This window comes from Heptranchias perlo, chromosome 20 (assembly GCF_035084215.1).
Source record: "Heptranchias perlo isolate sHepPer1 chromosome 20, sHepPer1.hap1, whole genome shotgun sequence".
In the NCBI taxonomy this organism is placed as follows: domain Eukaryota; kingdom Metazoa; phylum Chordata; class Chondrichthyes; order Hexanchiformes; family Hexanchidae; genus Heptranchias; species Heptranchias perlo.
In genome coordinates, this window is record NC_090344.1 from 35,387,131 (window position 1) to 35,414,076 (window position 26,946).

A 26,946-nucleotide genomic window follows, 5' to 3' on the forward strand; every position below is an offset into this window, starting at 1 on the left:
ACTTGAGGGACTGGAATCCTTGAAAGTTGATAAGTCACCAGGGCCGGATGGATTGCTTCCTAGGCTATTGAAGGAAGCCAGGGAGGAAATAGTGGATGCTCTGAGGATCATTTTCCAATCCTCGCTAGATACAGGGGAGGTACCGGAGGACTGGAAGGCTGCAAACGTAGTACCATTGTTTAAAAAGGGTACAAGGGAAAGGCCGAACAATTATAGGCTGGTCAGTCTTACCTCGGTGGTGGGCAAACTATTAGAATCAATACTGAGAGATAGGATAAACTGTCACTTGGAAAGGCATGGTTTAATCAGGGATAGTCAGCATGGATTTGTTCAGGGAAGGTCATGCCTTACAAATCTGATTAAATTTTTTGAGGAAGTGACAAGGAAGATTGATGAGGGTAGTGCAGTGGATGTTGTCCACATGGATTTTAGTAAGGCATTTGACAAGGTCCCACATGGCAGACTGGTCAGAAAGGTAAAAGCCCATGGGATCCAGGGAAATGTGGCGAATTGGATCCAAAATTGGCTCAGTAACAGGAAACAAAGGGTAAAAGTCGATGGATGTCTTTGCGAATGGCAATCCGTTTCCAGTGGTGTGCCACAGGGTTCAGTGTTGGGTCCCTTGCTGTTTGTGATATATATTAATGATTTGGACTTGAATGTAGGGGGCATGATTGGCAAATTTGCAGACGACACAAAAATTGGCCATGTAGTTGATAGTGAAGAGGATAGCTGTAGACTCCAAGAAGATAACAATGAGTTGGTGGAGTGGATGGAAAAGTGGTAAATGGAGTTCAACCCGGAGAAGTGTGAGGTAATGCACTTAGGAAGGGCAAACAGTAAAAGGGAATATGCAGTAAACGGGAATATATTAAGAGGGGTAGAGGAAGTGAGAGACCTTGGAGTGCATGTGCACAGGTCCCCGAAGGTGGCAGTACAGGTAGATAAGGTTGTGAAGAAAGCATACGGAATGCTCTCCGTTATTAGCCGAGGTATAGAATACAAAAGCAGGGATCTAATGATGGAACTGTATAAAACGCTGGTAAGGCCACAGCTGGAGTATTGTGCGCAGTTCTGGTCACCACATTACAGGAAGGACGTAATTGCTTTGGAGAGAGTGCAGAGAAGATTTACAAGAATGTTGCCAGGGCTTGAAAATTGCAACTATGAGGAGAGATTGGATAGGCTGGGGTTGTTTTCCTTGGAGCAGAGGAGGCTGAGGGGTGACTTGATTGACGTGTACAAAATTATGATGGGCCCAGATAGAGTAGACAGGAAGTACCTGTTTCCCCTAGCGGAGAGTTCAAGAACTAGAGGACATAGATTTAAGCTGATCGGCGGAAGGATTAGAGGGGACATGAGGAAAAACTTTTTTACCCAGAGGGTGGTGGGTGTATGGAATTCGCTGCCCGAATTGGTAGTTGAGGCAGGGACCCTCAACTCTTCTAAAAAGTACCTGGACCTGCACCTAAAGTGCTGTAAGCTGCAGGGCTACGGACCGGGTGCTGGAAGGTGGGATCAGAATGGGCACCTGGTTGTTCTTTGAGCTGGCGCAGACACGATGGGCCGAATGGCCCCCTTCTGTGCTGTATCTTTTCTACGGTTCTATCACGGTCGGCAAATGCGAGTCCACCTGCTTTATGCCCCCACCCCCAACCCCGGTCCTATTTCGCCCCCACTATCAGTTCAAATCCTGGGGTTCACTTAAGAGGTTGAAATCTCTGAGTTACAAGTTTAACCATTTAATTGCAAAATATGTATTTATATGCCTTTAATATGGTACAAACCTTATTTTCAAAATTGATGTTTCGGTTAATGAGATATAAAACGTCAGCCAAAAGGAATTTTAATTTTTTTTTGTTGATGGTTTCAGTTTCTACTTCTTTACAGGTATATTTTGCTCATATTTTAGAGGACTGATTTGTTGCTTTTTCAGGAGCATGATATTAAGCTGGCTTAAGGGTAACACAGATATTTCCATGTGGGCTGCAAGACAGACGCTGAATTGTGACAAACTAGACGCACTCGCCAGGAATTCCTCAGTGGCTCTCATGATCGGCCACCGTAACTTCGACAGAAACCTGTTTCTGCTGATTTTCTGCTGAGGAGATTCCCAGTAACTGGTTCTGTTATTTCGGCTAGTGGATCTCCCATGGTCATTGCTCAAAGAGAATCAGAGGAGTTGCTCTTTTCTAACAATGGGTGATTTTGTGCTTTGTAGGAGATAACATCAGAGCCACTGATTTACAATGGCTGAATAAGTCAAATTCCATTTTAATTAAAATGTATACTGGGATTTTGCCTGGTGCTTTGGGGATTGAATTCTACAATCTGTCCATTATTATACGTAAACTGGAAATAGAAGAACGACTTACATTTATACAGCGCCTTTCATGTCCTCAGGACGTCCCAAAGTGCTTCACGGCCAAATGAGTTCTTCTGAAGTATAGTCACTGTTGTAATGTAGGAAAATGCAGCAGTCAGATTGTGCACAGTAAGGTCCCGCAAACAGCAATGAGATAAATGACCAGATCGTCTGTTTCAGTGATGTTGGTTGAGGGATAAATGCCGACCAGGACACCGAGAGAACTTCCCTGCGCTGCTTCGAATAGTGCCATGGGATCTTTTATGACCACCTGAGAGGGCAGGGAGAGCCTCGATTAAATGTCCCTTTCTGAATGACGCCACCTCCGACAGTGCAGCACTCCCTCAGTACTGCACTGCGAGTGTCGGCCTGGATTACGTGTTTGTGTCTGGAATGGGGCTTGAACCCACAAATTTCTGACAGAGGTGAGAGTGCTACCCACTGAGCCAAGGCTGACACTTGGGGCCCGATATTAGGAGGGAGGCAGGTTGGCAGCAGGGGGTCGACTGGGCGCGTGGGTAATCCGCCCAGTGAAATCGGTGGGTTCCCCACGTGATCGTAAGTAAATTGAAGCCACTTACCTTTGCTTCCGGGTTTCGGGCTGGAAAGCTGCGCAGCGGGCGGACTGCGCACCCGCATCATAGGCTGTCAGCTGGAGGAGCCCTATTTAAAGGGGCAGTCCTCCACTGACTGATGCTGCAGAAAGGAGCCAAAATTACAGCATGGAGCAGCCCAGGGGGAAGGCTGCTCCCAGGTTTAATGATGCCTCACTCCAGGTCTTACTGGATGGGGTGAGGAGGAGGAGGAGGAGGAGGAGGAGGAAGATCTTCCACCTGGCGGACAGGAGGAATTGGCCTGCCTTTTCCACCACGAAGGCCTGGCTCGAGGTGGCAGAGGAGGTCACCAGCACCACCAACATATCACGCACCTGCATACAGTGCAGGAGGCGGTTCAATGGCCTCACCAGGTCAGCCGAAGTGAGTACTCTTACTCATTCCCCTACACTCCATCTGCCACATCACCACCCCCACCCCACATCTCCTTCTGCACTGCCAACAATACTCTATCACATCACTCCTCACACCCACTGAACCCTCATCCTCATCTTACCTGCACTTCCTCACCTCCCCAGTACTCACTCCCACCACTACCACTCAACCCAATCCTCATACAATCTCATGGCTCTGTCTCATACTCACCCTCTGATGCATCTCTTTCACGGTCAGCCTCACTCCACCTGCTACTACCTGTGCTGCAGCCACAGGGCATGCATCACGTATGTGTAGTAGGAAGCGTAAGGCAAACGTGTCATGAGCATGAAGGGGATGCACAAGGGTGTTTGAGGGTTCGTCATGGTTTTTACTTATATTTGATTTCTGATCAACTCACATTACATATTATATTGTCACCACTACTGCCACGTCTTGGCCATTCTTGACTGGCTTGTGCAATAAGGCTCTTTCATGAGGTTCTCCATGAACACCCTTGATGCCACCCATTGGGTCACCCTACAGTGGGTGTATGTGTAGTTGCACAACTACTTTGTGCAGGTGCCTGTTGCGCAGCACTGTGTTGTGTAGTTCCACGTGGCGGAGGTGGACGGCATGCCTGGCGAGGTTGGTGATGTTGCTCGTCCTCCATTGGAATGATGAATGCAGCTATGGAACCCCCACCCCCGCCTCCCCATCCTGATGGTGTGAGTGTGAGGGGGTCCGCAAAGTAGGTAAATGTGTTGGGACAGCAGAGTTTAGAGTATGATGTAATAATTTGGAGTGTGGAGACAATGGTGTGGCAGGCAAAACTTTATCTGAGGTGACAGAGTGCCCTGCTGCAATGAATGAGGTACTCCCCCCAACTGTCAAGGAATCCTCTGCATCTCCTAATGGCTGCTGATTGAAACATGTCTGCAACAACAGGGAGTGTTTCCCACGCTGAGGAGAGTCCAAAATCAAATCCCTGCCAAAATCTCTTCCCAATGAGGTCTGTCAACGACCTCAAGTGCCTCCCTAACTATCTAAACTGTCATCCGGCCGGCTTTGATTGCCGGTGGGAGTCCCGTATGCGGGGGCTGCGTGCGCACCGATTCGTGTCATTGGGGAACCTGGAAGTGGGCGGGTTGGAGCCGGGCTCCGGACCCGCTCCGGGATTCCCCAATTTTAGGAACCTCCTCGCCATGAACGCACCCGCTCGGCCATCCGAAAATTGACCCCTTGGAGTGGCCTTTAAATTTCATATATATTCCTATACTGACGGACTTATTTTTTTATGCCTTATCATTTTTCAAACTGAGAATACTGTGCAAGACGGCATGCAAGGTGCACCTATTGAAGGTCGATATCTGGCTTTTGGCAATACTGGGAAGGGGAAATTGGGTTTAGCTATACCAGGGGCCATTCTGGGCTTTGGCAGCACTGGGATGGGGGTCCCAGAGACTGACAGCAATGCAATGGGGTTGCTGGAGTCTGACAGCATACAGCGGCCCTTTGAACTGGCATCACTGTGGAGATGGTCCCTGGGGTTTGGCAAACCCTAGAATGTAGGGTTTGGCTTACTGGTAGACTCTTGCTGTCTGTCAACAGTAAGGGAAGGGGCAAGGCATGGGCCTGACAGCAGTGGGTGTGGATATTCACAGCTGGCAGCACTGGTTTGTGCTTTTCTAAGGGGACCTCTGTAAACATTGAATTTGCTGTTTTGTATGTGCGTGCGTGTGTGTGTGTGTGTGTGTGTGTGTGTGTTTCTCTTTGTCTCACAGCTGTAAGAAAATGCCAATATTCTAATTAGTAGCTATCAACAAAACACAGGTGATAATTGGAGCATTCAAAATTCAACTCATTTGAGTTTTTAATTTAAAAAATAACAAATTAAGATGAACTAAGACACTGTATTCATCTCTTTTTTTTCTTTATATGACAGCTGTTAGAAAGTAGAATGTTTGATTTATTAACCGGCAACACAAGACATGCGATAACAGGGATAATTATGGGCAGTTTGCTTCAAAATTCAACTTTATTTTAGAAAATGGACTGAAATTATGATGAGGAAAGACAATGGGCATAATTTTTACTTAATCTGCCTGGCGTTAATCTAACGGAGCAGACCGCCCTCCCTTGTAGAACCCGCCTGGTTTTTATCCCATTGATTTTAATGAACACATTATAAAACACAAAAGATAATTCAGCAGATAAATTCAATAATGTTATGGTAAATTATGTATTTTTAAAAAAATTCTAGATATACATAATTGTAATATACATTATAATAAATTATTTGAAGAAACTTTGATGTGAAAAAACCCTCAAAAGCTCTCAGTTGTTGGCGGCATTTACGTATGAAGATGACATACAGATATTCTGCTAAAAACTTTGCTCAAGCTTCAACCATAGTATGGCAGGTGTTAATGTCACTAAGAATAAGCCTCCCTTTGATCTTGGATGTAGTGATGCAGTTTTGAAGAGCAGGCCCCAGTTGCACATTGTTTGTACTAATTACCATCACAGGTTGGTGCTTCTAATGTTTGGTTATCCATTCCCACTTCAGACGGTTTGTGTGTTTGATTACCTCTAAAATTTAAACCTTCTGGATAAATATCACTCTACACCTTTGTACCATTCTCGCATAGTTTATTAGCTTGTCTCCTGAGCCCCACCCTACATAAACTATGGCTCATCCCAAATTCTGCTGCCTGCATTCTAACCCACACAAAGTCACCCCCCCACTACTTCCCCCTACCAACAGCTCTCCCTCCGTCCTCCCACAGCTCCCCATCAGTCAGTGAATCCATTTCAAAATCCACATGCTTTTCTACAAAGCCCTCCGGAGCCTCAATTTCCCCTCGACCACTGCAAACTACTTCCAGTCCTACGTCCCAGCTCGTACAATCTGCTCTTCCGATCTGCTCTTTTTTTTATTCTTTCATGGGATGTGGGCATCGCTGGCGAGGCCAGCATTTATTGCCCATCCCTAATTGTCCTAGAGAAGGTGGTGGCGAGCCGCCTTCTTGAACCGCTGCAGTCCGCGTGGTGAAGGTTCTCCCACAGTGCTGTTAGGAAGGGAGTTCCAGGATTTTGACCCAGCGACGATGAAGGAACGGCGATATATTTCCAAGTCGGGATGGTGTGTGACTTGGAGGGGAACGTGCAGGTGGTGTTGTTCCCATGTGCCTGCTGCCCTTGTCCTTCTTGGTGGTAGAGGTCGTGGGTTTGGGAGGTGCTGTCGATGGTCTGTGATACGTTTCCCTGCTCTGCACCATCAGTGGCAGACCCTTCATCTGCCTTGCCTTCACACCCTGGAACACTCTCTCCCTAAATGCCCTCTACTTCATTGCATCTCCCCCCATCTCCTTACAACCAACGTTTTTGACTGTGCTCCATCTCCTGCTTAGAATCATAGAATGGTTACAGCACAGAAGGAGGCCATTCATCCCATCGAGCCTGCGCCAGCTCATTGTAAGAGCAATCCAGTTAGTCCCATTCCCCCACTCTTTCCCCGTAGCCCTGCAAATTGTTTCCCTTCAAGTATTTATCCAATTCCTTTTTGAAAGCTGTGGTTGAATCTGCCTCCACCGCCCTTTCAGACAGCGCATTCCGGATCATAACTACTCGCTGTGTATAAAAAAGTTTTTCCTCGTGTCGCCTTTGGTTCTTTTGCCGATCACCTTAAACCTGTGTCCTCTGGTTCTCGACCCTTCCGCCAATGGGAACAGTTTCTCCTTACTTACTTTATCTAAACCCATGATTTTGAACACTTCTATCAAATCTCCTCCTAACCCTCTCTGCCCTAAGGAGGAGAACAATCCCAGTAGATTTTAAGCAGGAGAAGAGAGAGGTGGAGAGAACTTCAGAGCACAGGACCTAGGGTTTGGACCCTGACGATGAAGTGCTAGTTTTGGATATTAAATGGCGCTTTGTTGTTGTTGTTGTTGTTGTTGTTGTGTTATGAATGCTTTGGGTTTAAGTATTCTGTGGGGCACATAATAGTGATGTGCTTACACTTAAATTTCTTTTCCTCCTTTTCTGCTATCCCCTTTGCACTTCCTTTTCCCGTTTGCACCGTTTGTTTGCATATTGGGCACAGAGTGAAGCAGTGGCTCACAACATTGCCCTCTCCGTTCAGTGTGCTGAGTCCACCCACTGGACCAAGAGGGGAGCGGAAAAACTGAGGGGAAGAAAAAGAACGAGGTTCGGGGAAAGTTGAAGTAAAAACACAATCTGATAACGTTGAGCCTTCAAGACGTGTTGAGACAGTGTGTGGAGGTCTGCATTGCATTTAACTGAAGGCATGAAGTACGAGGATGAGGAGAATTTCCATAAATAATCACCTGACACTTTGAGGCAAACTTTCTAAAGTTCTGAGATTAAAAAATAATAAATCTCAAATCGCTATAAAAATAATTCGTAATGGATAATAAATTGTAACTGGCAGTCACTTCGCTTATTTATACAACCCCTTAGCGAGTGATTTCTGATCTGTGCCTCCCGGCTTCCAGAGTCCAAGTGATCTGGTTTGTTTGAGACGCGTTTCTTACTGGCTTTGAATTTAAATGGTGTTATATCTGACCTGGGAATGCTTTGTACCGTCACGGGGTGTAAAGACGGGCGCAGAGATCAACTGCAAAACCTTGATTACTGCCGTGGCTGAGGTCAGCTATCTGGGGATCCCCTACTCTGTGAGGTTCAGTGCCACGTTGAGCAGTGCCTTTACATACTGGACCCTCGGAGGGTTTTCTGCCTCACTTTAAAGCCGCATTGTTCCCATTCTTTGGGCCTTCTTCCGCAAACCTTCGTTCTGAAGCCACGAGAAAGGGACCACAAGCTACAAAAAGGGTGGGGGGGAAAGTGTTTGTCGCTCAACATTGTCACAAGTCAGATCTCATCTGGATTTCACCCAAAGGTCACACAAAATTGTACCAATTTATATCGGAAAGATACCAGAGGATGAGGAGAGTTATGTGGGGAGAATGGAGAAGCTGGGATTGTTCTCCTCAGAGCAGAGAAGGTTAAGGGGAGATTTAATAGAGGTGGTCAAAATTATGAGAGGTTTTGACAGAGTAGATGGGGAGAAACTGTTTCCACTGATGAATGGGTTGGTAACCAGAGGACACAGATTTAAGGTAATTGGCAAAAGAACCAGACGGGAGATGAGAATTTTTTTTTAACGCAGCGAGTTGTTATGATCTGGACTGCGCTGCCTGAAAGGGCGGTGGAAGCAGATTCAGTAGTTACGTTCAAAATTGAGTCGGATAAATATTTGAAAAGGAAAAATTTGCAGGGCTATGGGGAAAGGGCGGGGGAGTGGGACTAAGTGGATAGCTCAAAGAGCTAGCACAGGCACGATGGGCTGAATGGTCGCCTGTGCTGTATGACTCTATGACTTCCCTCTTATTATCCACGAGCAGACCCGTCTGATTGAACGGTTTTTAACAAGCATATTCTCTGGCTAATGTTTTAGATTTGCTATTCTTCGACACACTGCGTGTTGAAAGGAGAATGTAACGCCAGATTAAGTGCTTTCATTGTGAAATAGTCACTCCTTTACATGCAGGTTATAATAGTGGCCAAGGAATGTAATTCTGAACTGTCATTGTGAGTTGACAATGTTAATAGAACATACATGCACTGGATCGATTGCATGATAAAAGAATCAATAATCGGCCCGGGGAGATACAATCAGCCTCCTGTGTCGAACACTGGACTGCTGACACATCACTTAAATAAATGAATTGCATTTTAAATATTCACCAATCAGTCTTCATCACTTTGTAGCAATACATCCTTTAAGACCAAAACAGGCTTACCCAAATTCTTTTTTTGAATATTCACTTTAATGGAGTTAATATTATTGATGCATTGACTAAACGTGTGTTCCCTGGAGTATAGAAGATTAAGGGGTGATCCAATTGAGGTGTTTAAGATGATTAAAGGGGTTGATAGGGTAGATAGAGAGAAACTATTTCCTCTAAAACAAGGAGGCATAACCTTAAAATTAGAGCTAGGCCGTTCAGGGGTGATGTCAGGAAGCACTTCTTCACACAAAGGGGAGTGGAAATCTGGAACTCCCTCCCCCAGAAAGTTGTTGAGGCTGGGGGTCAATTGAAAATGTCAAAACTGAGATTGATAGATTTTTGTTGGGTAAGGGTTTTAAGAGAGATGGAGTCAAGGTGGGTCAATGGAATTAAGATACAGATCAGCCATGGTATGATTGATCGGCAGAACAGGCGCGAGGGGCTGAATGGCCTACTCCTGTTCCTATTGTGTTTCTTTTTCTCTCCAGTACAAAACACCGTTTGCCTGTTGAGTCAGAGATATCTGCAGTTAGCAGGCAAATTGGGGTCCAAGCAGAAATTAATCAAATCAGAAATTAGCAGAGCAATTAGGCAAGGCCACTGGCATTCGGCTTTCATGGGAAGACGGTCTAAATTGCAAAATGCGATCCCCCCGCAAAATGCAAGCTAAAAAAAATCACGCAATCCCATCTAATAAAAATGGAATTTCGCTCAGTGCCTGTTATCAGTGGCCTTGGTTACAGATGCTCCATTGTCTCTGAATACCGAGCCCCTTTGTATCCAACCCACTCCTGACAATTTAAAGTAATTTTTGGCACAAAAAAAATCATAATTATCCAATAATTTGAATTAAGCAATTTAAATAACAAAGCAAAGCAGGAATCTAGTGCCTAAAAAAAAAACTGAATTATCAGATAATTTGAAATAAGAGTAGACTGTCTCATCGGCAAGGCCACTCGTTCTTGATTTTCACAGAAAAGCAGCTGGAATCGTGAAATGTGATCCCCAGAAACCAGTAAAGTGCCCGGAATCCCATGTAATTAAAGTGGATTTTAACTTAGTGGCCCTGTTCATAAGCCTTGCATGTTGTTTTGTCAGTTGCAGTGTATGAGAACATGTAATATACTTCAAAAAATAACAGCTAAGTGTTAAAATAGAAGCTATCCTTCCTCCGCTAAGGTTCAAAGTGAAGGATCGTAGGAGGTATGTCTAGAGGGATGTAGCAAATGCCTGTGTTCTGAAAGTAATTGACTCATGGTTGCTTTTATAGATATTTTACCTTATTTAAAATGTTAATAGATGCAGATTGACAGACAATCCTGCAGATTCTCTCTGAATACTGAGCCATTTGGGGAATCCATTATAGGGTCAAACCCTGCTTAGGGGAAAGGTATGAAGGGAATGGCAATTTCTAGGCATTAAAGGAACGGCAGTAGGAAAGAAAAAGAAAGACTTGCAAAAATACATCATCCTCAGGATATCCCAGTACACTTCACAACCACTGAATTAGTCGAAGTGTAGTCGCTGATGCTTTTGTGGTCAAACGCAGCAACCAATTTGTGCACAGCAAGGTTCCACAAATAGCAATGAGATAAATGACCAATTAATGTGTTTTGGTGAGAAATGTTGGCCAGGACATTGGGGGAACTCAATGCTCTTTTACATCCACCTGAACGAGCAGAAGGTGCCTCAGTTTAACATCACATCAGAAAGATGGTACCTCTGGGAGTGCACTCCCTCAGTACTGCATGAGGTGCCAGTCTGGATTATGTGCTCAAGTTCAGAACTGGGGTTTGAACTCACAACATTCTAACTCATAGTCAAGACTGGTACCACTGACATACGTACATATAACGTGAAAGAAGTTCCAAGGCATAAATCGCAGCTTGGGCTACTAGTATTTGGTTCTGGCAAAAGCACCCTAAACTACGTGGGCAAACTGTATCCATTATTATCCACATGCAGCATCTTGCCATGAAGGCCGTCTGAGGGTCAGATCTGACCGTTTTTAACCAAAACTCCTATTGCTTGTTACAGCCTGTAAGGAAATCCCTTCTGAAAAGGGGACATCAATGCCTTGTCGGTCATTCCTAATTTTAGTGCTTTTAAGTACTGTGCTGTTATAGAATCATAGAATCATAGACGTTTACAACATGGAAACAGGCCCTTCGGCCCAACATGTCCATGTCGCCCAGTTTATACCACTAAGCTAGTCCCAATTGCCTGCACTTGGCCCATATCCCTCTATACCCATCTTACCCATGTAACTGTCCAAATGCTTTTTAAAAGACAAAATTGTACCCGCCTCTACTACTGCCTCTGGCAGCTCGTTCCAGACACTCACCACCCTTTGAGTGAAAAAATTGCCCCTCTGGACCCTTTTGTATCTCTCCCCTCTCACCTTAAATCTATGCCCCCTCGTTATAGACTCCCCTACCTTTGGGAAAAGATTTTGACTATCTACCTTATCTATGCCCCTCATTATTTTATAGACTTCTATAAGATCACCCCTAAACCTCCTACACTCCAGGGAAAAAAGTCTCAGTCTATCCAACCTCTCCCTATAGTGTCTTGGGAGTTCAATGCAATCTTTAAACAGTAAACCAAACAGTTAAACCTGAATGCATTGGTCTGGCAAAGAGTTATTTTTCACTCCAGAGAGTAGTGACCATCCTACATATTCTTCAGTGAGCAACATACAGCGAATACTGATTAATTGGGCACACTAACTTGTACATGGCATTTGTAAGGCCACAAGTTTTGGTTGAGACTGGATCTGTGCCAGTGCTGGGAAGAAGCTGGATTTGGAACATTACCGACAGAAAACAATCTGTTCATGTCTTTTAGTGCTACAGTATAAAAGCAGACTCCACCAACATCAAATATGAGATAAATGAAAAGCGTTACTGGCATTTGATGTATAGCGAGTAATGATAACCGTAACATAGTGGAATTCATGAAAGACCGACAGAGAAACAGACGGAGAGACAGACAGACAGAGAGAAATTTTAAATAGCACCTTATCACATCCAAAGTCATCCCAAGGGGCTGCACATACAATGAATTAGTTAGAAGCACAGATCTTCCAGCCACCTCTATCTTAGGCAACCCATCAGGCAGAAGTTACCATTGGAAATTTGGCCTATTTTCCCCACAGGGCGGATGGAATGGGAAATCATGTTGCTCTAAATGTTTTTTCACACCTCCTAGCAAGTCCGCAGCAGGGGAGGCCTGAAGGAGCACTCCTGCTCCGCCTGACCCCGCAAGGAAAGTAAACAAAAAAATGTACTAGTTTGGGCCTCTTGTGGCCCTGGATTCTCTTCCCTGCTGTCTTCACCTGGCAGGAAAGTCACAGTGGTTTCCCCTCTCAGACCATCCAGTTAAAATTGCAGTCAGGTCCCAATGATGTCATCGGGACCCGACGTGCATTTGTGAAGAAGGACCCCCGCTGTCTTTGGGCGGGGGCCCTTGCTGCCTGCTCAATGGAGAAGGTTAAAATTCGGAACGGTGAGTTCTTGGCAGCTTTCCAGCGGGTAAGTAACCTGGGTGATTTTAACTGTCTACGTATGTTACAAATTAGACAGCCAGGTGGTGAATGATAGAATACTAGAGCCTGGTCTTCAGATGCTTCCAAGCCTTTATTCACACAGTTTAACATTACGCACCCTCCTATAAATGGATACGAGAGTCCCCAATTGATACCCACCACCTGAATACAATTAACACCAATTGATATAAATCACATCGATACAGTTAACAATGTGTATGGTATTGACTGGATGGATAAGGTTAGAGTCTCCCCCATACTGTTCAGATTTTTTTTGTTGTCTTAAATTTCTAGTTTAGCCTCATTTTCAGTATAAAGTGTGGGTATGTGTTGGTGTATTTGTTTCAATGCAGCAGTTCTGATACCAATACCAGCTTTACAAGCCAGCTCCCCGAGACTGTTCCTTGTGTGCCCTGATTATGCTCAGGAAGCCCTGCATTTTCATTTATCCAAACACAAAATAATAATTAACAAAAGCATTCTGTTACTAAAGTCATGAGTTTTTAAGCTGGAACAGAAATTAATATTTAAATGGTATGGGCCATTCTCTTTTAACAAGATTCCAATGTTGAAAAAGAAAAAAGACTTGCATTTATATGGCGTCTTTCATGACCTCAGGACATCCCAAAATGTTTTACTGTCAATGAAGTATTTTTGAACCGCAGTCACTGTTGTAATGTAGGAATCACGGCAGCCAATTTGCGCACAGCAAGGTCCCACAAACAGCAATATGATAAATGACCAGATAATCTGCTAGTGGTGTTGATTGAGGGATGAATACTGGCCAGGACTGAAATCCTCGTTATATGTGACAAATTAAAGGTTACAAAGGGTTAGGATTCTTTTGAGATACATTAATCTCTGTCTGGTTAAAAATTGCTTATATTGAGTCTATAGCACAGAAATAAGCCATTCTGCCCAACTGGTCTACGCTGGCATTTATGTTCCACACGAGCCTCTTCCCTCCATACTTCATCTCACCCCATCAGCATAACCTTCTATTCCTTTCTCCCTCATGTGCTTACTTAGTCTCCCCTTAAATTAATCTATGCTATTTGCCTCAACTACTCCTTGTGGCAGTGCATTCCACATTCTTACCACTCTGGATAAAGAAGTTCCTCCTGAATTCCCTGTTGGATTTATTAGTGACTATCTTAGATTGATGACCTCTAGTTATGGACTCCCCCACAAGGGGAAACATGTTCTCCACGTCTACCCGATCAAACCTTTTTGTTATCTTAAAGATCCCTATCAGGTCACCCCTCAGCCTTCTCTTTTTTTTAAAAAAGAGAAAAGAGTCCCAGCTTGTCTTTCCTGATATGTATATCCTCTCGGTTCTAGTATCATGCATGTGAATATTTCTTCCACCTTCTCCAATGCCTCTTTACCTCTTTTATAACATGGAGACCAGCAATGAGCACAGGACTCAAAGTGTGGTCGAACCAAAGTTCTACACAAGTTTAACATAATTTCTCTGCTTTTCAATTCTATCCCTCTAGAAATGAATCCCAATGCTTGGTTTGCCTTTTTATGGCCTTATTAACCTGCATCGCTACTTTTAGTGATTTGTGTATCTGTACCCCGAGATCTCTTTGCTCCCCTACCCCATTTAGACTCTTATTATCCAAGCAATATGTGGCCTCCTTATTCTTTCTACCAAAATGTACCACCACACACTTATCTATATTGAAATTCATTTGCCAATTACAGGCCCATTAATGCAAGTTTATTGATGCCCTCTTGCATTTTGACACATTCTTCCTTTGTATTAACTACACCCCCCACTTTGGTGTTGCCCTTAAATTTTGAAATTGTACTTTCAGTTACAGAATCTTCTTGTTAATTATTATTCCAACTTTGGAAAATCGAGGTGTAAAGCACACAGCTTCCAGAGCATGACTGTATCCACAAGATGTGGCTGAATGAAGGCTCTCTGCCAGACTTAAATAGTTTGCATGTATATCCCGGTCTGGTAGCAGTTTCATTGCAGGAGTAAGAAATATTTTGAGGAGGTCTTGAGACTGAAGGATGGATTTGATTATTAGCTGCACATTTCAGTTACACTTTTGGCAACACAGGATTGTCTTTACTTTTTGGACACAGATTCACAGCATTATTTGGAATGGTATCAGTCCCTTCCCCTACCCCCATCCCAGAATTTATTTTTCTCCCCGTATTTTGCAACATCTGGAGTCGATAGAGTGGGCAAGTGACCGGCGCTAGATTTCTGGCTATGGCTGTCTGAACAGAGAGCTGACAGGTAGGAGTGACATGGGGAATAACACTATCCACAATGTCCCCTCTCTTCCTTGTGGGATTTGCCTACACTTTGCTCAGTGCTTTTCCAGAGTGATGCAGCTGAGAACAGCAGTCCACTGGTGTGAGAAGTCATAACAACTTGCATTTATACAGCTCCTTTAGCGTAGTAAAACATTCCAAGACGCTTCACAGGATCATTATCAAACAAAATGTGACACCGAACCACGTAAGGACAGGTGACCAAAAGCTTGGTCAAAAAGTTAGGTTTTAAGGAGCGTCTTAATAAGACTGTAAGAGATAGGAGCAGGAGTCGGCCATTTGGTCCTTCAAGCCTGCTCCGCCATTTAATGAGATCATGGCTGATCTGATTTTTACCTCAACTCCACTTTCCCGCCTTGTCCCCATATCCTTTGACTCCCTTGCTGATCAAAAATTTGTCTAACTCAGCCTTGAATGTATTCAATGACTCAGCCTCCACAGCTTTTTGGGGTAAAGAATTCCAAAGATTCACAACCCTCTGGGAGAAGAAATTCCTCCTCATTTCCGTCTTAAACGGGCGACCCCTTATTCTGAGACTATGCCCCCTAGTTTTAGATTCCCCCATGAGGGGTAACATCCTCTCAGCATCTACCCTATTGAGTCCCCTCAGAATCTTGTATGTTTCAATAAGATCTCCTCTCATTCTTCCGCAAACGGCAATTGATGCTAGCTAAATTTAAATGTGAGATAGATAGCTTTTTGGCAACCAAAGGTATTAAGGGATATCGGCCAAAGGCAGGTATATGGAGTTAGATCACAGATCAGCCGTGATCTTATCAAATGGCGGAGCAGGCACGAGGGGCTGAATGGCCTACTCCTGTTCCTATATTCCTATGTTCTAAATTCCAATGAGTATAGACCCAACCTGTTCAATCTTTCCTCATAAGACAACCCTTCTGTACCCAGAATCAACCTAGTGAACCTTCTCTGATGCAAGTATGTCCTTCCTTAAATAAGGGCACCAGAACTGTACGCAGTACTCGAGGTGTGGTCTCACCAGAACCCTGTACAATTGTAGCATGACTTCCCTGCTTTTATACTCCATCCCCCTAGAAATAAATAAAGACCAATATTCCATTTGCCTTCCAGATTACCTGCTGCACCTGTATGTTGACATTTTGTGTTTCATGTACGAGGGCACCCAGATCCCTCTGTACCGCAGCATTTTGTAGTATTTCTCCATTCAAATAATATTTTGCTTTTTTATTTTTCCTCCCAAAGTGGATGACTTCACATTTTCTCACATTGTGTTCCATCTGCCAAAAATTTTCCCATTCACTTAACCTGTGTCCTCATCGCAACTTGCTTTTCCACCTATCTTTGTAACATCAGCAAATTTGGCCACAAGACACTCTGTTCCTTCATCCAAGTCATTGATATATATTGTAAATAGTTGAGGCCCCAGCACTGATCCCTGCGGCACCCCACTAGTTACAGATTGCCATTTTGATAATGACCCTTTTATCCTGACTCTTTGTTTTCTGTTAGTTAGCCAATCCTCTATCAGTGCCAGTATATTACCTCCAACACCATGAGCTCTTATCTTGTGCAGTAACCTTTTATGTGGCACCTTATCGAATGCTGGTCTTGAAGGAGGAGGGAGAGGTAGAGAGGTGGAGTGGTTTAGGGAGGGAATGCCAGAGCTTAGGGCCTAGGCAGCTGAAGACACTGCTGCCAATGGTGGAGCAACGAAAATTGGGGATGCGCAAGAGGCCAGAATTGGAGGAGCGCAGAGATGTCAGAGGGTTGTAGGAGGTTATAGAGATAGGGAGAGGCGAGACCATGGAGGGATTTGAAAACAAGATCATTACGGATGAAGAAGGCCATTTGGCATTAGTTCATCATCCAGAAATACTCCACGGTCCCTCCCTATTACAAAATTCAATTGTTTCCTAAATGAACCCAGGGTTTTCACCTCCAATACTCTATCTGGATGTTCGTTCCATGTATTAATCTCTCTGTGCGAAGAAGAACTTCATGATATCAGTACTAAATTTACCTTTTACCAGTTTGAACCTGTGTCCCCTTGTCCCACTCTCGCAATTTAAAATAATTTTCCAGATTTATTGTTTCCATACCGTTCACTTTCTTATAAACCTCTGTAAGATCACCTCTCAGGTATCTCCTTTCGAGGCTGAAAAACCAGAGGGATAGAAATTAGTCTCGGACGGTAGAGCAAAACGGGTGGTATCGTATCTGCCACCTGTTATACGCCCCACCCGATATTCAGACCCAAATGTCTCCAGTCTTTCCTCATGCCACGGATGTTTGACACCAGGGATTGGCCTCGAGGCTCTTCTCTGCACTGCCTCTTGCGCTCAACTGTCTCCCAGATGGTGGCACAAAGCCCACATGCCTACTCCAAGGCAATGGACCAGCACACTCCATCACCGAGCTAAGGTAATATCCAAAAGCTTTGAAATTACGGTGTGGTGTTAATTGTATGATTTATATCAATCAGTGTTAATTGAATTCAGGTGGTGGGCATCAACTGGGGACTATGGTATCCTTTTTATCAGAGAGCTTATCTAGGGTGTGGTGTGTGTGTAACGGGAATCTCTATGAATGAAGGCTTGGAAACAATTGAAGACCAGGCTCTGGTATTCTATCTTTCACACATGGCCACCCAGTTATAACATGTGGGACGTTATTGTCTAAATACCTGACTCATTCTTCCAAAACTCCAGTCATTAGCACAGCGATTAACCCGACTTATTTTAAACGGGCGCCACTAAAATCATCTCTGTGCAAATAAATCATTATTGAGCACGGAGAGAAATTTCAGCTGGCACATTAAGGATCTACACTCATGGCCTTAAAAGAGTTTTAAATTTTCCAATCGTTATAGAGAAGAAAAAAATTAAAAGCCGAATCTGTTGCCATGGCCGCAGAGGCACAAAAAAAGGACACTTTCAGTTTATAGCTGCAGTGATTGATCCTGCTCGAAGTTCACAATGCAGTGCTGCAACCTACTTTACAGGCCTCCTGCTATGACGAGTAGATTATAATAATGGTGAAGTTAATTAGGTACTTTGGAAAAATGACTAGATTGTGCTAAAGTTGAATTTATAATTACTTGATTCTTCCTCAGACTACAAATTATTACCGAGTCCATTTCTTTCCTTGCATGAGTTCGTAACCATCCATTTACTAGATATGAGAAAATTACTGGAAGTGCGAATTTGCCCAGGCAGAAAAGGAACTCTCCGACCTAGTGCTCCCTACCCTTATGGAGTATAATCCCCTCCCTACTCTTCCCCCCCCCCCTCCACCACCCCCACCCATTCAACAGAAAGGCTGGGCAAATGACCAGTATGACAGAAGCGCCAGTACTTTTGTCTGGTTGTAGCTTGGTGGCAGTCCCTTTTAATTCAATATCAACACATAAGGAGTTTTTAAAAAAAAGCAGCAGTATTCAAAACCATGTCACCAACCCAACCCAATACAAACTGTTGTGAAAATTAGTTTGGCTAAGGTCTCTGAACAGAGAGCTTGAGGGGAGTTGTCAAGCCACATTCAGACAAAAGCTTGCTGTGAGATTTGCTTGGTTAAACTGTGCTTGACTCGCAGTTTAGTTGACAGTTATTCAAATCCATAACTGTGAGTTAATACTTTAAGAATGGTCCTGTTCAAATTATTGAGTCAGTTTAGAACCTTCAACGAGATAGGTCAAGCCATTTATCTCCTGCAGTTGAGAAGATTACAAGAATAAAAAGAATAGCTCCATATGTAAAGGGTAACGATAAAATAATTTAGCGATTGCTAACATTTGTTTTTCTTTTGATGAGCGAGATCAGGATAATTTCCACTGCATGTGTATTTGACTATTATTTATCTGATTGTTCATCTGTTGTTCAGTGAAATCTCTTGATAAGTTTGGAACTAGGTCAGTGGTTTACACTGCTTTTCAAAGATGCGAGGAAGACCCCCTGGGACCCCAGTAGCCAATGGAAATTTTAAAGAAAGGTTTACTGCTCGTTACATTGGGCACATGACCAAAACTTACCTGGGCCAAAATGAAGATGCTTTTTAAGGCTTACGGGAAGCTTGTGAGAGTAATCTGAAACACAGAATCCAAAGTATGCAGGTAAAGGAGAATGGGAAAGAGCAAAAAGCGGGAACATTTCTGGCGATTTTGAACTGGCAGCTGGGAAGGAGGAGTGGTGAGGGAGCGACCCTCTCCGCAATGTTCCCTCTCTTCCTCTTGGGGAAGATAGTATCCCATGCACCAGGTTCACTGGTGAATTTTCATAGGCTGATGCCACAGGTCTCATACATAAGCTGTCGCTAATTTCATTCTCTCTTTCATACCCACAAACTAATTTAATGAAACAGTCTGATCCTACATGTGTTTTAAACACCTACACTCCTTAGCGGTTACCAAGATGCCTTTAAAATGATAACTGAGATCAATAATGTGTTGCCAGTGTATGTGGTGTTTAATTCGCAAGAGTATTGATGACCTGTGAATTTTATTGACTTTTTCATTTTTGATTTGCTATTCAGAAGAAAGGGTGTGGTGGTGGGGGAAAACCCTTTGAACATTGCTTTGCGAGTGTAGAAGAGTCGCCTTAATATTAGTGTTTGGTGCACCAAGAGGATGATTTGTACAAACATGTCTCAAGGCAGATAATATGTTTAGATTGAAGCTCAGAGTGTTTGGCTGTGTGGGTTGATGATATTTTGGCCCTGGAAAAATCTTCTCTTACAGAAATGCAAGGAACATGCCTGAAAGATTAAACGATTGAGTGGAATGAAAATGGCACGGGATAAATACTTGAAGGGGAGAAAAATTGTAGGGCTACGGTCAAAGAGCAGGGAAGTGCGTCTAATTGGACACCTCTTTCAAAGAGCCAGCATAGGAACGATAGGCCGAATGGCCTCCTTCTGTGCTGCAAGATTCTCTACGAGTGGCAATCCAGAATCTGAATCGCCCTCCTTGTTCATGAAGGAGGCACTTTCGGAAGTGATTGAAAGAAAGAGTTATATATATATATAACTCTTAGAGAGAGAGAGAGAAAGAGAGCGCCTTTCGTTACCTCGGCATGTCCCAAAGCACTTTACAGCCAATGACGTACTTTTGAAGTGTAGTCACTGTTGTAATGTAGGAAACGTGGCAGCCAATCTGTGCACAGCAAGATCCCACAAACAGTAATGTGATAATGACCAGATAATCTGTTTTAATGATGTTGATTGAGGGATAAATATTGGCCAGGACTCTGGGGAGAACTCCCCTGCTCTTGTTCGAAATAGTGCCATGGGATCTTTTACGTTCACCTGAGAGTCATCTGAAATCTCTAACAGTGCAGCACTCCCTCAGTGCTGGCACTGGGAGTGTCATCCGAGATTATGTGCTCAAGTCTCTGGAGTGGGACTTGAAACCACAACCTTCTGACTCAGAGGCGAGAGTGCTACCCACTCAGCACGGCTGACACCTAAAGCAAAGAACTATATGGTAGAGATTACTGGTCCTGCAGTAGCACTGAATGGCATTGTATGTGTTCTGATTTGATTCCCATTCCTTAAGTGACTTTTGTTTGGATGAGTGCAAGGGAAGATAACACATGAGTGCAGTTGTTCAGCACCATCGCTCAGAAATGATTGTTGATGATAGCAGTCGACAAATGCTTAAAACTGTCCATGATTGGTAGATATCTCAAGTTGCTAATACTAACATCCATCAATGGGGCAACAGTGAAAAGAACAGTCTCTCCCAAACCCTCCAGGCCCAGAAAATTCAAACACGACAAATCAGCAAATAAGAAATGTACTAGAATTGAAGTACTGAGGTCAAGATCTGGATTGCCAGGACTCAGGAGCCACAGGGCAGCCATCCCTGATCTTCAAATGTCCATTTATGTCCTTAGCAATGTATGCCAGCCATACATGGTATTCGTTTCGCTGATGTATGTGGGAGTACATGCCCTTTGAAGGAATCATGTGTCTATGGATATATACAATTTGATAAGGTGCCACATAAAAGGTTGTTATGCAACATAACGGCTCATGGGGTTGGGGGTAACATACTATCATGGATAGAGGATTGGTTAACGGACAGAAAAGAGAGTAGAGACAAATGGGTTATTTTCAGGTTGGCAGGCTGTAACTAGAGGGGTACCGCAAGGATCGGTGCTTGGGCCTCAGCTATTTCCAATCTATATCAATGACTTGGATGAAGGGACCGAGTGTAACATAGCCAAGTTTGCTGACGATACAAAGCTAGGTGGGAAAGTAAGCTGTGAGGAGGACACAAAGAGTCTGCAAAGGGATATAGACAAGTTAAGTGAATGGTGGTGGACAATTAAACAACTAACGGGAGGAGGAGGCTCTGTAAACATCCCCATCCTCAATGATGGCGGAGTCCAGCACGTGAGTGCAAAAGACAAGGCTGAAGCGTTTGCAACCATCTTTAGCCAGAAGTGCCGAGTGGATGATCCATCTCGGCCTCCTCCCGATATTCCCATCATCACAGAAGCCAGTCTTCAGCCAATTCGATTCACTCCACGTGATATCAAGAAACGGCTGAGTGCACTGGATACAGCAAAGGCTATGGACCCCAACAACATCCCGGCTGTATTGCAGAGGTCTTGTGCTCCAGAATTAGCTGCGCCTCCAGCCAAGCTGTTCCAGTACAGCTACAACACTGGCATCTACCCAGCAATGTGGAAAATTGCCCAGGTATGCCCTGGCCACAAAAAACAGGATAAATCCAATCCGGCCAATTACCACCCCAACAGTCTACTCTCGATCATCAGCAAAGTGATGGAAGGTGTCGTCGACAGTGCTATCAAGCGGCACTTACTCACCAATAACCTGCTCACCGATGCTCAGTTTGGGTTCTGCCAGGACCACTCGGCTCCAGACCTCATTACAGTCTTGGTCCAAACATGGACAAAAGAGCTGAATTCCAGAGGTGAGGTGAGAGTGACTGCCCTTGACATCAAGGCAGCATTTGACCGAGTGTGGCACCAAGGAGCCCTAGTAAAATTGAAGTCAATGGGAATCAGGGGGAAAACTCTCCAGTGGCTGGAGTCATACCTAGCACAAAGAAAGATGGTAGTGGTTGTTGGAGGCCAATCATCTCAGCCCCAGGGCATTGTTGCAGGAGTTCCTCAGGGCAGTGTCCTAGGCCCAACCATCTTCAGCTGCTTCATCAATGACCTTCCCTCCATCATAAGGTCAGAAATGGGGATGTTTGCTGATGATTGCACGGTGTTCAGTTCCATTCGCAACCCCTCAAATAATGAAGCAGTCCGAGCCCGCATGCAGCAAGACCTGGACAACATCCAGGCTTGGGCTCATAAGTGGCAAGTAACATTCATGCCAGACAAGTGCCAGGCAATGAGACCATCTCCAACAAGGGAGAGTCCAACCACCTCCCCTTCACATTCAACGGCATTACCATCGCCGAATCCCCCACCATCAACATCCTGGGGGTCACCATTGACCAGAAACTTAACTGGACCAGCCATATAAATACTGTGGCTACAAGAGCAGGTCAGAGGCTGGGTGTTCTGCGGCGAGTGACTCACCTCCTGACTCCCCAAAGCCTTTCCACCATCTACAAGGCACAAGTCAGGAGTGTGATGGAATACTCTCCACTTGCCTGGATGAGTGCAGCTCCAACAACACTCAAGAAGCTCGACACCATCCAGGACAAAACAGCCCGCTTGATTGGCACCACATCCACCACCCTAAACATTCACTCCCTTCACCACCGGCGCACAGTGGCTGCAGTGTGTACCATCCACAGGATGCACTGCAGCAACTCGCCAAGGCTTCTTTGACAGCGCCTCCCAAACCCGCGACCTCGACCACCTAGAAGGACAAGAGCAGCAGGCACATGGGAACAACACCACCTGCACGTTCCCCTCCAAGTCACACACAATCCCGACTTGGAAATATATCGCCGTTCCTTCATCGTCGCTGGGTCAAAATCCTGGAACTCCCTTCCTAACAGCACTGTGGGAGAACCTTCACCAGATGGACTGCAACGGTTCAAGAAGGCGGCTCACCACCACCTTCTCAAGGGCAATTAGGGATGGGCAATAAATGCCGGCCTCGCCACATCCCATGAACGAATTTTTAAAAAGTGTGTGGGCAAGAAGGTGGCAGATAGAATATAATGTGGGGAAATGTGGAGTTATTCACTTTGATGGGAAGAATATAAAAACAGAATATTTTTTAAATGGTGAGAAATTATTAAATGTTGGTGTCCAGAGAGACTTGGGTGTCCTGGTACAAACACAAAAAGTTAGCATGCAGGTACAGCATGCATTTTGGAAAGCAAATGGCATGTTGGCCTTTATAGCAAGGGGTTTGGAGTGCAAGAGTAAAGAAGTCTTTCAGCAATTGTACAGGGCTTTAGTGAGACCTCACCTGGAGTACTGTGTACAGTTTTGGTCTCCTTATCTAAGGCAGGATATACTTGCCTGAGAGGCAGTGCAACGAAGGTTCACTAGATTAATTTCTGGGATGAGAGGGTTGTCCTATGAGGAGAGATTAAGTAGATAGGCCTATACTCTCTGGAGTTTAGAAGAATGAGAGGTGATCTCATTGAAACATATTCGATTCTGAGGGGGTTTGACAGGGTAGATGCTGAGAGGTTGTTTCCCCTGGCTGGCGTGTTTAGAACTGGAGGGCATAATCGCAGGATAAGGGGTCAGCCATTTAAGACTGAGATGAGGAAGAATTTCTTCACTCAGAGGGTTGTGAATCTTTGGAATTCTCTCCCCCAGAGGGCTGTGGATGCTGAGTCGTTGAATATATTCAAGGCTGAGAAGGATAGATTTTTGGACAGATGGTGAACCAAGAGATATGGGGATCGGGCAGGAAAGTGGAGGTGAGGTTGAAGATCAGCCATGATCTTATTGAATGGTGGAGCAGGCTCGAGGGACCCTATGGCCTACTCCTGCTCCTATTTCTTTTAATTTTATATTAAAAATCTTGTGTATGCGCACATTTTTCATCCACAAACTTCACTTTCTGTTGTAAAGTTTTTGATCATGCTTTTTATGTCAACATTTAATATTGAAAATTCCAATATAATCAGTTATAATTGCAATTCCCTATGTAAACAGGTGCCCGTGACATTGTTGTTGCAATTGGTGACTACTAGATGGCGTTGTAACTCCACTGTAACCTCTGCACACCGTGAGCAATGCCAGAGGATGTCTCCTCTGACTCTCCCATTTCCTTTGATGTACACTCCCTTTCGCACTCTCCCATTCCCTTCGAAGTACACTCCCTCTCGCACTCTCCCATTCCCTTCAATGTACACTGCCTCTCGCACTCTCCCATTCCCTTCGATGAACACTCCCTCTTGCACTCCCATTCCCTTCGATGTACACTCTCTCTCGCACTCTCCCATTCCCTTCGATGTGCGCTCCCTCTCACACTCTCCGAGTCCCTTCGATGAACACTTCCATTCCCTTCGATGTACACTCGCACTCACACAAATGCATGCGAGTACGTTTATATTCAATAGCACAGCTCATGGGACAAAAGTTTTAAAATCAGTCAGATGGACAGAAAGGTGAAAGTTCAATCCAGCAGCCTTCAAAGATGAACCACAGTGAGTAGCTGAATAATCTTTAGTATCTGAAATCAGTTACAACCTGCAGTAATTCAACATGGCAAACTTCATATTAAAGACCATGTGCTGCAAGGTTCTTTTACAACTTGATCTCTATTTACAGGGTATCTATTCTCAATTACCTACAAAGTGCAGGATTCAGGCAGAAATGTGATACTGCAGCTGAATACTGCCTGGATTCTGGAGCCCAGGCAAACGTCTGGCCAGAACACAGTGTGCTACTGAGAATTATTGACTGAACCATTCTGGACTTCACAAGGAGCTGATCCTTTGTGTTCCGAAGGTCCTTTGTGAATTTTCAAAGGTTGTGCCAGTTTTCTATGATAACGAGGTGAACAGTTGGCACAGGTTTATTTCATGATTTATTCCCCGATTAAGTTGCAGTGATGAAGAATTGCTATTGCAGGCCTTGGTGGGGAAAACAATTAACTGAAAGTCAATTAAACTGGATATTGAGAGAAGACCAAAAAATGCTGGAATTACATAGCAGATCTGACAGCATCTGCAAAGAGAAAAGGCAGGTTGACATTTTAGGTACGGCCCCCTTCATCTGAAACATTAACCCGTCTTTTCGCTCTTTGATACCGATGGACTTGCACTGCAAAGAAAGAAAGAAAGAACGAACTAACGAACTTGAATTTATATAGCGCCTTTCACAACCTCAGGACAAGTGTTTTCCATTTTGATTTCAGTTCCCAGCATTGAATCCCTATTGCACGGAATTCTTTATGGAACTTCTGGCAAGTATTTATGCAGCATCTTTATGATGTTCTCAGGACATCTCCAAAGTGCTACTCAATGGATTACTTTTGAAGTGCAGTCACTGTTGTTGTATGTAGGAAAATGCAGCCAATGTCTGCACAGGATCCCACAACAACAACAACTTGCATCTATATAGTGCCGCCAATGCAGAAAAATGTCCCAAAGCGCATTACCGAGATGTAATCAAAAAAACAGATGCCGAATCAAAGGAGGAGATATTAGGAAGGGTGAGCAAAAGCTGGGTCAAAGAGGTGTGTTACAAGGAGGGTCTGAAAGGAGGAGAGAGCTGGAGAAGGGCAGCGGTTTAGGGAGGAAATTCCAGTGTAGACTGAAAACCAACAGTGGGGTGAAGGGAGAGGGGTATGCACAAAAGGTGAGAGTCAGAGGAATGGAGAGTTTGGGGGGGGGGGGGTGGTGGAGGGGATGCATGGCTAGAGTAGATAGGCAAGGGCGAGGCCATAAAGGTGGGCAAGGAGAAAAGGGGGAAGCAGAAGAGGTAGCTGAACGAATGGCCTCAATCTTAGTGACAAAGAGGTCCGTGAACCCATGACACTGCATTTCTGTAAGATTGGGGGGGTAAAATTGGTCCACGCCAGTAGCACAAAACGGGCTTATAGTGAACCGGCAGCCTGCTTATCTTCACAATTGAAGTCAATGGCTCCTGGATAGAACATCCATTCTAACGCTTAATGCACCCCGACTACATTCCTGTGTGTGCTATTTTAATAGAGGCCATTGACATGAAAGGGGGGAATGCTTGTATAAAAATAGTGCACGCTGGAACGTAGTACGAGCGCATTAAGTGATTGAGGGCCAACAATGCTCCTGTATCAGTTGCAGTGACGATAGTGATGGGGTGATGTTGCCAAATTTTACATTCAAGAAACTATTGGCGATGTGAGATTTAAAAAAACAATTGGCAGCCCCGAATTACATGTTGCTATTTTTACGACTTGTTTCTGTGAAGGGTAGGCCAGTTGGCCAGTTGCTCCTGTACAAGACATTCAGAAGTTGCTCTGAATTTTGTGTTCAAAAGTTTGAAAAACAAACTAACTGATGTTGGTGCTGGGAGTGGATCAGTTTTCACTTCAGGCACCCATCAAACGCTCCCAGGGCAGGTACAGCACGGGTTAGATACAGAGTAAAGCTCCCCCTACACTGTCCCATCAAACACTCCCAGGACAGGTACAGCACGGGTTAGATACAGAGTAAAGCTCCCTCTACACTGTCCCATCAAACACTCCCAGGGCAGGTACAGCACGGGTTAGATAAAGAGTAAAGCTCCCTCTACACTGTCCCATCAAACACTCCCAGGGCAGGTACAGCACGGGTTAGATAAAGAGTAAAGCTCCCTCTACACTGTCCCATCAAACACTCCCAGGGCAGGTACAGCACGGGTTAGATACAGAGTAAAGCTCCCTCTACACTGTCCCATCAAACGCTCCCAGGGCAGGTACAGCACGGGTTAGATAAAGAGTAAAGCTCCCTCTACACTGTCCCATCAAACACTCCCAGGGCAGGTACAGCACGGGTTAGATAAAGAGTAAAGCTCCCTCTACACTGTCCCATCAAACGCTCCCAGGGCAGGTACAGCACGG

The 26,946-nt window shown here is 44.5% G+C and overlaps 1 protein-coding gene across 2 annotated transcripts in view; it reads left to right on the plus strand.

Annotated features, from left to right (window-relative positions):
• Positions 1-26,946, plus strand: part of LOC137335696 (GDNF family receptor alpha-2-like) — a 259,802-nt gene that overhangs the window by 110,649 nt on the left and 122,207 nt on the right. The gene's annotated exons all lie outside the window — the stretch shown is intronic.